Genomic DNA, 9,680 nt, shown 5'->3' with positions numbered 1-9,680 from the left:
TACGCACCTCGTGTCGGCTCCGCAGTTTTCGGACGATTTTCGGTGAAAAATCGCAGAACTTGGCAAAAATTACCACCACAATCAAAGAGGAAGTTCACCGGAACGCCTGAATACCAACTTTTGCAAGGTGGGCCCGTTTTTTTGGCACTTACATCGACATTTAAGAGTGGCCACGTCGATTGGCCATTGCCTTCGCCGATGTCGAGGCGGAAATGAAAGCTAAGCGGCCTAACGCGCCGACGAAGACGCCCGGTGGCCCCCCGGAACGCTTCGACAGCACGTCCAGCGCCACGATGGAGGTCATAAGCATGGAAGGAGAAGATATGCAAGAGGAGGACTTTACCAACGACGCGGGATGGTGCGAAGTCCGGAGAAGAAAATCACGAAAAGATCCGAAGGGAGAACAGGCCCGACGAGAACCATGCCAAGAGACTCGGCTGCACCGACGCGGGCCTGGCGACAGTAAATGGAACGGTGAACGAACCATATGCTAAATTATTAAGGCAAGCCGGCTACCCCATGTATCGGCAGAAGGCTGCAAAGTGATCGTGCCACCACGAGGAGGACTCAACGTTTCGGAGCGCAGCTGCTATGGCAATATACTGCTGCCTGAGAAACGCCACTGTCGTAGGCCGCGGAGCAGCATAAGAATACGCATAAACTACAAGAATAATACTGTGGTCAGCAGGCCGTCCGAAGAGCGAGCCAGGTAGTGCGGATCCATCACGAAGGTACGAGTGGGACAGCAAGAACACGAAGCCAGCGCCTACAGAGCCACACCGGAAAACACGTCTAAGAGACTCATAAGAGAGATATCCCAAGACGAAAGCTCAGAATATATTACAGACAGACTTGTGACAGCAAGAAACCCAAGCACATTACATGCGAAGAGGATCGGAAACACAGACAATGTAACCGTTCTCTTCTAAGGACTTCACGAGCAGAGATATGTGAAATACGAAGCACTTATCGTCAGGTGTAGATTGGAATTTGGTATGAATGCGGGAGGCTGGGACACAGAGCGGACGTTTACCTCAACCCAGACGAATAAATAGAGCACGGGAGACAGACGCTGCAAGCAAAATACAAGAGACCGTATTTGATCCTGCGAAGACGATGGGAGAGACGAAGAAGAGAAGAAGCAGAGGCTGAAACACTCGACGGCATCAACGACTACAACAAAGCAGCTGGTGAAGTAACGGGCAAGAACACCTAGGAATCGGAAGGACAACGAAACGAAGGCTCATCCCCGGGACTACGCGGTGTTGATACGGACACTTTTCCTGGCATCACTCGAGTTCCCCGACCACATCCAATCGCCGTCGCATTCCCGGACCTGTCAGACAAGTTGGTGACCCCCACCTCGTGCGCCGCACGTCCCGTTATTGTCGCCACCCCCTGCTTGACTCTTCCCGAAAGTGAAAGGGAACCTGGCCACCACCTCCTAGAGAGTGTTGGCCTGGCACGGTTACAGGTAAACTTGGTCCCGAGCAAAGCTGTTTTGCAGCTCTGAAAGGTCGTTCGAAGAACAACCCGTCTCCTCCAGCTGAGCGCTTGCAGGCCATGAGGCAACGCCGGTGGCAAGTCAACCCTCGGACAGTGGAGCCCTTGGAGCCACCCCATCCATCGATTGTGACGGCATTTGCACGGGCGCCTACCATTGGCGGAAAATGACGACACCTGAGCGGGCTCGATGATTGGCCGAAAATGACGTGACCTCGAAATACCGAAGGGCTTAAGAGCGAGAGACAGGGATCAGAGACAAGCATTCCTTCATTCATTCATTTTTTCCGTTCTTGCCACGGGCCGCAGCGTCGGATTTGCTGCAGGCCGTCAATGACGTTATGACTGTTAACTATTTTGTGTTATTACTGTAAATAATGTAAATAAACATTCAGTTTCATCTCAATATCCTCCTGAACGTCGGCCAACTCCCGCACTCAACGGCAAGATCCAATAGCGGAGAGAACTGTCGGGAACGGCCCGGTCCCAGGTCCAGGTCGAGGACCCGGTCCAGAACCTGTTCGATAATCGGAGTGAGATCCAGCGCTAGATCAACGTCGCGATCCACCCGAGGAAAGGCAGGAACCCGGGCACAGGTGAGTTGGGCAGGCGTGGTCTCTGGCACGGCTGCTACCTACACGCGCGGAAGCCGCCTTAGAACAGGAAATAACACAGATCAGACATGTTACAGCGAATAACGCGAGAAAACGCGACGCTAAGGGGAGGGAACAAATACTCTTAAAGTGCAAAATGCAAAACTTAAGAATCTACAAAAGACCCGTAACAAAAGATAACCTGTAATACGCCTAAAGTGAGGAGGGCGTCGACACCAAATAGAGCTCTATGAATCTGCAAAAGACCCGTAACAAAAGAAGAACCGTAACACACCTAAAGCGAGTAGGGTGTCGACCCCAAATCGAGCTCCGCCGACGCCTGTACCCGCGCCGACGAGTTGGAAGACGCCGCCGCATAAGAGAAGGCCAAAGGAGCAAGCAGACGAGCAAAGCGACCCTGCACTTGGAGAAGTAAGCTGTATGTTGCAGGAAATGTTCTTAGGTTTACAGAAGCAATTAGTGCAAAAAATTAGTGCGCGCCGTTCTCAAGTAGATAGCAGATAGCGCAGATGCGAGCGGAAATGTCGCAGCGGTTCAAAGCCCTCGAGCGTAGAGCAGCGCAGCTGGAAAACGCGTCGAAAGACGCACGACCCGTCGGAGCAAGATCGGTATAGAGCAAGCCGTACAGCAGACCACCTGCGGCTCAGAACCGCTGCATGGAGAACTCGGCTAACCAACATGGCGCTGCGTAACGAGTACATGATTTGGCAGTGGAATTGTCGTGGGTTTCGCCATAAGAGGGACAACATGCAGCAATTTGTAAAAACCAAGCAGGCACCGGTCGTAATCGCCCTCCAGTAAACTGGTGGGACCGCAATATTACCAGTATATAAAATCATATAGCACTTTCTATGAAAAAGCCACAGTAACCACACCGATACAGCGAAACATAGCGGCTGTAGAATACGACGCCGGCGTACGAAACATAGACCACATCTTACTCGAAATCATACCCTCCTCCCAAAAAAGAGGGGAGCCTGTTCGTTCTGAACGTATACAAGCCACCACGACAAAAGGTAAAATTTCACTCGCTTTTCCGCAAATGGGCAGACAAGCACTCATCATCGTCGGCAACACTAACGCACCACACGCGGCCTGGGATTACACTATCGAGAACGTTAAAGGCCGCAACCTGTGGAACGACGCCCAGCACGGGGAGCTCACTCTAATAACTAACCCACAAGACCCTTAACAGAACGGGCAATAGCATCCACAGAGACACTAAGCCGGACCTGACATTCATAAAGAACAAAGCCAAACCGAAATGGGCCAACACGAACGTAAATATAGGCAGCGATCCCTACATGTCGAATACAATGCTACAATCAGGGCCGTGTAAAAAGAACGGCAGGAAAATAACGCTAACCGAGTAGGGCACTTTTCGTAAGCTCCGCGAGGACCATTCGACAGAAACCATCGAAGACATACACAAGGGGAGAGAGACACTACAGCTCAGGGGGCACTACAGGAGACACTACTCAGGAGACACTACAACTCTAGAGGCTGACTGGCGATCCTGAACTCTTGTTCCCCTCCCAATCTATTCATCATTATCTTTGTCTTCTGCATAATAATCCTCAACTCCACTCTTACACTCTCTCTGTTCCTAGTTTAATAGCTTCCTAGTCTTCCTAGTTTAATAGCTTGAATACTTCTTCCAAGCCCGCAGTGCGTAGCATTGGAGAGATTGTATGTCCCTGCCTGACCCCTTTCTTTGTAGGTACCTTCCTACTTTTCTTGTGTAGAATTAAGGTAGCTGTGAAATCTGTGTAGATAGTTTCCAAGGTATTTACGTAAGTGGTCTGGGTACTCCTTGATTACGTAATGCCTCTATGACTGCTGGTATCTCTACTGAATCGAATGCCTTTTCATAGTCTATGAAAGCCATATAGAGAGGCTTATTGTTCTCTGCGGATTTCTCGATTACCTGATTAATGACATGGATGTGATCCATTGTAAAGTATCCTTTCCTGAAACCAGCCTGTTCCCTTAGTTGTCTAAAGTCCAGTGTCGCCCTTATTCTATTGGAGATTGCTTTGATGAATATTTCATGTAATACTGAGACTGAGCTAATGGGCCTATAATTTTTCAAATCTTTAACGTCTCCATTTTTGCGGATTATTATAATGTTTAATTAAACACAAATGAAAATTAAACACCAATCAATTACACACAAACTCACACAAACAATTAAACACAAATCAATAAATCAAGTCAATCGTATACTACGAAACGAAGAAATAAACACAAAGACATACTAAGTTTTGATACTTACGTATACTATCACTTTCAGTAAACGAGGACAAGGAAAATTCCACTTTCACTAAAAGAGGTCATTAAAGCTTTCAGAGCTGATCGCTGTAATGCCCCATTTTCCGATAGCCTGAGCAACTTTTTTATGCGGAAAGGGCGATCATCTTGGCGATTAATTTTTGTCCCTAAAGTGCATGTTTGCTGTTCAAATTAAACAGAGCTTACGAGAACATGTTCCCCATTCTCACGTGAACTAGAGCACGTGCAACAAGGCACGACGTACAAGGCAACGACGTATACAATACGAAAAGCTACCTGTATCCGCTACTTCCAACCTGATACGATGAATCAGAGCCTGTGTCACGGCCAGCACGTTCAGAGATCGGAAACTGAAGATGGGGGTCCACTTGAATATGGGTCCACAAGACAGTTCACAAAGTTGCTGAAATTGTGTTATAGACTTGTATGCTTGTTTTTTTCCAATGTTAGCAACAGCTCTTGTAAGTTGAGATAGCGTGACCAGAGCGTAATCATACGCCTTTCTAGCCAGCTTCTCGGCTTCAATGTTTCCCGCAATACTGACATGACCAGAAATTGATTGCAGCTTTGTTCGATGCACTGTCAATACACTTGTGACTATTTGCTGTCAAGAAAATCACGGTCATTCCACTCTGTGAAGGTGGATGACCAGCGAAGCTGTGTAGCACACGACCAAGAGGTGACACAAAATTTGGAATAAAGGTACGAACACATTTTTTGTCTTGATCGGTGGCCATCATGACGAAAGGTACGCACACACACTTACGTTTATGCATCCGAGTTCATTCGTGTTATACATCTATTTTATACATTCGTGTTTCATTTCGCCACATATTGAGGCAGAGAAATTGAGACCGAAATCGTCGCATCGACTGGCAGTGGACCAGTGCCGTCAGCGCCTTCGCAGAGGGAGGAGCAGTACAGGAACGCTGGCTTGATGAGCGCCATCGGAGCCAGCTGTAGAAGACGAGCATGCAAGCAGTGGTGCGAGCCATTGCTGATGATGATGGTTCTTGCTGACACACATTTGTTGACGGACATGAAAAATGCACGGAACCATAGCCATAAACAGCTTCGCTGTAATATGCAATACGATGTCATTTGCGCCTGCGTCACACCTTTGTTTTCCTCAGGGCACGTTTCTGGTGACAAGAGCCGCTGCACGTGCCATGATTACCTCGTGTGTCACGGAGGGAGTCATTGTAAACATCGCCAGCATCCTGGGCAAGAGCAGACTCTCGGGCTTGGTGGTGTACACAGCATCCAAGGGGGCCGTCGTGGCTCTGACCAAGACCGTGGCTCAAGAATTGGCACAGCACGGTATCCGCTGTAACGCCGTGTTACCACGCTGACGCATACTTCGATGATAGTTGTTCTGCTCGAAGAGCCAAAAAGAGCCTGCATCGAACAGACGTCTCTGCGGAGAGTATGCCAGCCGGAGGAAGTGGTTGAAGCCAACCTGTTTCTCTTCTCTCCGAATAGTTCCTTCATGACAGGAGCGACTCTGGAAGTAGCCGGTGGATTCAAAATGTGAACACTTTTCTACGTCCTTTTCATCAGTCCTGTCCCTGCCTGCCCTGTTCGAACACTAAATATTAGCTGGCTCTTTAACTGATTGTAAGTGGCTTCGGTTCCGTTTCTTGACCCTCCTCAACGTTTCACATAGTGTAGAGTTAAAAACAATGTAAAAGAGAACACTCGTCGCTAAATGGCAGTGGGAATGTCGTCGAATGCAGTTTCATTTTAATCAGCTTGGCAATTTTGTTTCCCACCGTCATGCCAATATCCCACTGCCATACATACAATCCACACAATGCCATACAATCCGATGACAAGCAGATGGGCTGGTTGTAAGGGCATAATTCACCGTACATCATTGCAAACACAAGGCAACCAGCCAGAGGGAAATGACTTACTAATGATTTCTAACTTAACGCTGAAACGCCATTGTTGAAACGCTTTTTCAGGTTAGATATGATGACCTATGGTGGTAGTAAAATTAGTACTAGCATAAGTCTGTTCGGCTGCATGTACCAAATGTAAAAAAATGGGGCCCACGGACATCTTCTCTGAAGGTCCGTGGGTTTCTGTATGGTCTTCCTGGGTCCCCAAGGTCACCACCCTCTTTATCTCTAGCAAATTAGGTCATTTTGTCCATCTGCCTCTTGAAGCAAGCAACAACTCTTGATTGTTATCAATAACAAAAATCTTTTACCGTAGGCTGCACTTACTGATACATACACAAATGAGCCAAATTCATCGTAATTCTTGTGTCAGTGCAGCCACGATCAAGCGTTTGTTTGCTTAGTTGCTTTACTTATTGCGGGTTTGACATGTTGGCAAGAAGTACAGTGTGTTGCCAACTTCTCCACGATGTTAAAACGTCAAACGATAAAAAAAAGAATGACTATAGGTGATGTGAAACCTTTCAGCCATTTAGCAGTGCGCGTCTGAACGCGGGGTAGTCACTTGGCATAAAAAAAATGCTCGAAGCTTGAGAGTCAGCCGAAGAGTATGAACTATAACCTCTGGCTGTCTGGCAATGACTGAAGCACACGAACCACATGTAGCTGCGCTTCTAGTCAGAGAAACATATACGCTCTTCTCTTGTATTTCCCTTCGAGGCTATGATAGAGAGTTTCAGCAGACGTACTCAAAAGACATGACTCATTTTTGAGATTACTCAACAGTCCATCATTTAAATTCCGGACCAAGTGCGCTGAAGTTTTGAATCATGGCGACCCTCTTGGCTTTTTCCCACTGCTGCAAATAAGTCTTGATATAGTGAGACTTCAGATGGTGATGTAAGCGCTCTTTTTACGTAATTGTTGACTCTATGCCATGTTCATGTCCATCATAATGAACAAGTACACATACATACTGATGAATGTACAGCTGAGTCTTAGGATCGACATCAGCCTTTGCTGTCCAATCTCTCAGAGTGTGGAGTCGTTGCCGCCTCTCATATTTGATGTCAACGACAGAAGAACGTTACGCAATCCTTTTGGCAGCATATTGTATTTTAGTGCAGTCTAAGCCTGCAGTATAAACAGGGTGTCCCAGCTAATTTCAGCCAGAGTTTAAAGATATGCAAATGTCACGTGGCTGGACAGAACTAATGTTTTTTGCAATCGCTTGGAGATACTCTGATTATTGTTTTCATTCCGCCTAATTATGTAATTAGTCATAAATAATTATTGAACTTCTCGAAGATTATAATTAAATGAAAAGTGTCAATTAGGAAATTGTAGAGCAGCATAAAAAACTCCCCATGCAGCCCGTGAATACACACAAAGTGCCTCGAGCAGCCAGCCGTGCGGCAATCTTGCGTATGTTTGCGGGCTTCTTTTACGCTCGTAGAAACAGTTTTATGTAGCACGTATTAAGGAACAGAAAGCTGTATCTGCAGTTTTTCATATTTCTCTACAATTTTCTCATTGACACTTTTAATCTAATCATAATATTTGAGAAGTTCATTAATTATTACTAATTTTTTAATTAGGCGGAATGAAGAAAATAATCTGAGTATCTCCAAGAGACGGCAAATAACATTACCTTAGTTCTGTTCAGCTACGTGACAGTTACATATTTTTAATGTTTGGCTCAGGTTACGTGGAACACCCTGTCAATTTTAACTTATTCAAAATGAGCTGTCAGATGTTTTTTAGTGTTTTGCCATGCCTGAACCTCAAGACTAGCTAAAATTGCCATCTCGAGAGACCCTCTGCTCTAGAGGCGCGTAGCTGTGGGATATGTCAGAGCCCATATTCGCCACCTTTCGAAAATCCCCGACCATCACCTAGCATCCTTGCCGGCAGAGAGACGTCAAGCGACCGTTTCAAGAAGGATCAGCCCTCATCTGCAGTGACACGTGCACATCGCTTATGTTTCCCCAGTGACCGTTTTAGAGTGAAGATCTTAATAGCCCGTTCTTGCGGCGAGCGTCGGCGTCGGCGGCGGCGTAACCGAGCGAACGAGCACAACAGTGAAAGATGAAAGAGCGAACGCGGAGCGGCAGATGAAAGACGTGAGCCGCGAACGGCGGAGGCCAATGAGGGCGGAGTGCTTCCTGCGGGGCGAGAGCCGCGTCACACATCTGACGTACGTTAGCGATCGACGGCAACGTACGTCAAATGTGTGACGCGGATCTCGCCGCGCAGGAAGCACTGCGTCATCATGACTAGGCGCATCACCGCGCCACATAAGCGAAGGTCACGAACTTGCCCGCGCACGCCGTTTTGTCCGCCGCCGCCGCGTCTCTTTCACCCTTCTTTCAATTCCCTCTCCCTCTGGTGCAGCGCGGTTGAGGTGTCCTCATCTGAGAGACAGTTACTGCGCTGCACTTTACCCCATGTCTTTCCTTCCCAAACCAAGAATCTCTATCTCAGTGATGTGCGTGCGGGAGACTGGTTCAATGAGGACCCGCCCGAGCGCTCGATGCGTACTCGTATCTGGTCTCAACCGGACCGCTCGTTTCGTACTATCGTCTGCTTTCGTCAGCTCTCGCTCGCGCTTCTTCGGTTTGTTTGGTTTAGTGTCGTTCGCACTTGTTTCGATTGTCTTAGTTTGCGATTCTTTTATAAGCTTAATATATGCGCGATGCGAATTGTGTAATACTTTCTGTAAGCTAAGCGGCCTCAGCGATTACACTGGAACCTTCGACGAGTCATGTATAAAAGTCGACGCGCATAGTTATCGCTTGGAGACGCGCTTTCTTGTATCGGAACTTTCGCGAATGCTGTCGCCGATTTTTTAGTGAAATAATCGCTGTGTAATCAGATTGCACGTACTAAGCGAATACTGATGTACTTTATAGAAACTACTCCAGCACCAGCGACTACGCTGGAATATACGATGAGTCGTGGATAAAAGGCCGACACGTTTGGTGCGCCTAGATCATGCTTAGACAACCTACGGTGGCGCTCGCGGTTAAAATTTCTGGAATCTTATGTGCCAAAACCACGACTTGATTATGAGGCACGCCGTAGTGGAGTACTCCGGATTAATTTTGACCATGAGGGGTCCTTTCACGTGCCCCCAATGCACGCGATACTGGCGTTTTTGTATTTCGATCCCATCGAAATGCGGCCGCCGTGGCCGGGATTTTATCCCGCTTTCTTGTGCTTAGCAACGCAACACCACAGCCGCTAGCTAAACCACCGTGTCGGGTTGCTCGCCGTTGTAAAGTGAACCTCGAGTGAACCTAGCTATTTCTTAAATTACAAACGAGTGAGTTCATGCTGCGCAAATAGACAGGACATAAAAAAATTA

General features: G+C 47.4%; 1 pseudogene; it reads left to right on the top strand.

Annotated features, from left to right (window-relative positions):
- Positions 1-2,089: 2,089 nt before the first annotated feature.
- LOC135910243 ((3R)-3-hydroxyacyl-CoA dehydrogenase-like) overlaps positions 2,090-9,680 on the top strand; it is a 31,458-nt pseudogene continuing 23,867 nt past the window's right edge.

The sequence above is a fragment of the Dermacentor albipictus genome, chromosome 1 (genome assembly GCF_038994185.2).
Source record: "Dermacentor albipictus isolate Rhodes 1998 colony chromosome 1, USDA_Dalb.pri_finalv2, whole genome shotgun sequence".
Taxonomy (NCBI): Eukaryota; Metazoa; Arthropoda; class Arachnida; order Ixodida; family Ixodidae; genus Dermacentor; species Dermacentor albipictus.
The sequence above is the reverse complement of the archived record's forward strand: the minus strand, read 5'-3'. Positions and strand labels throughout refer to the sequence as shown.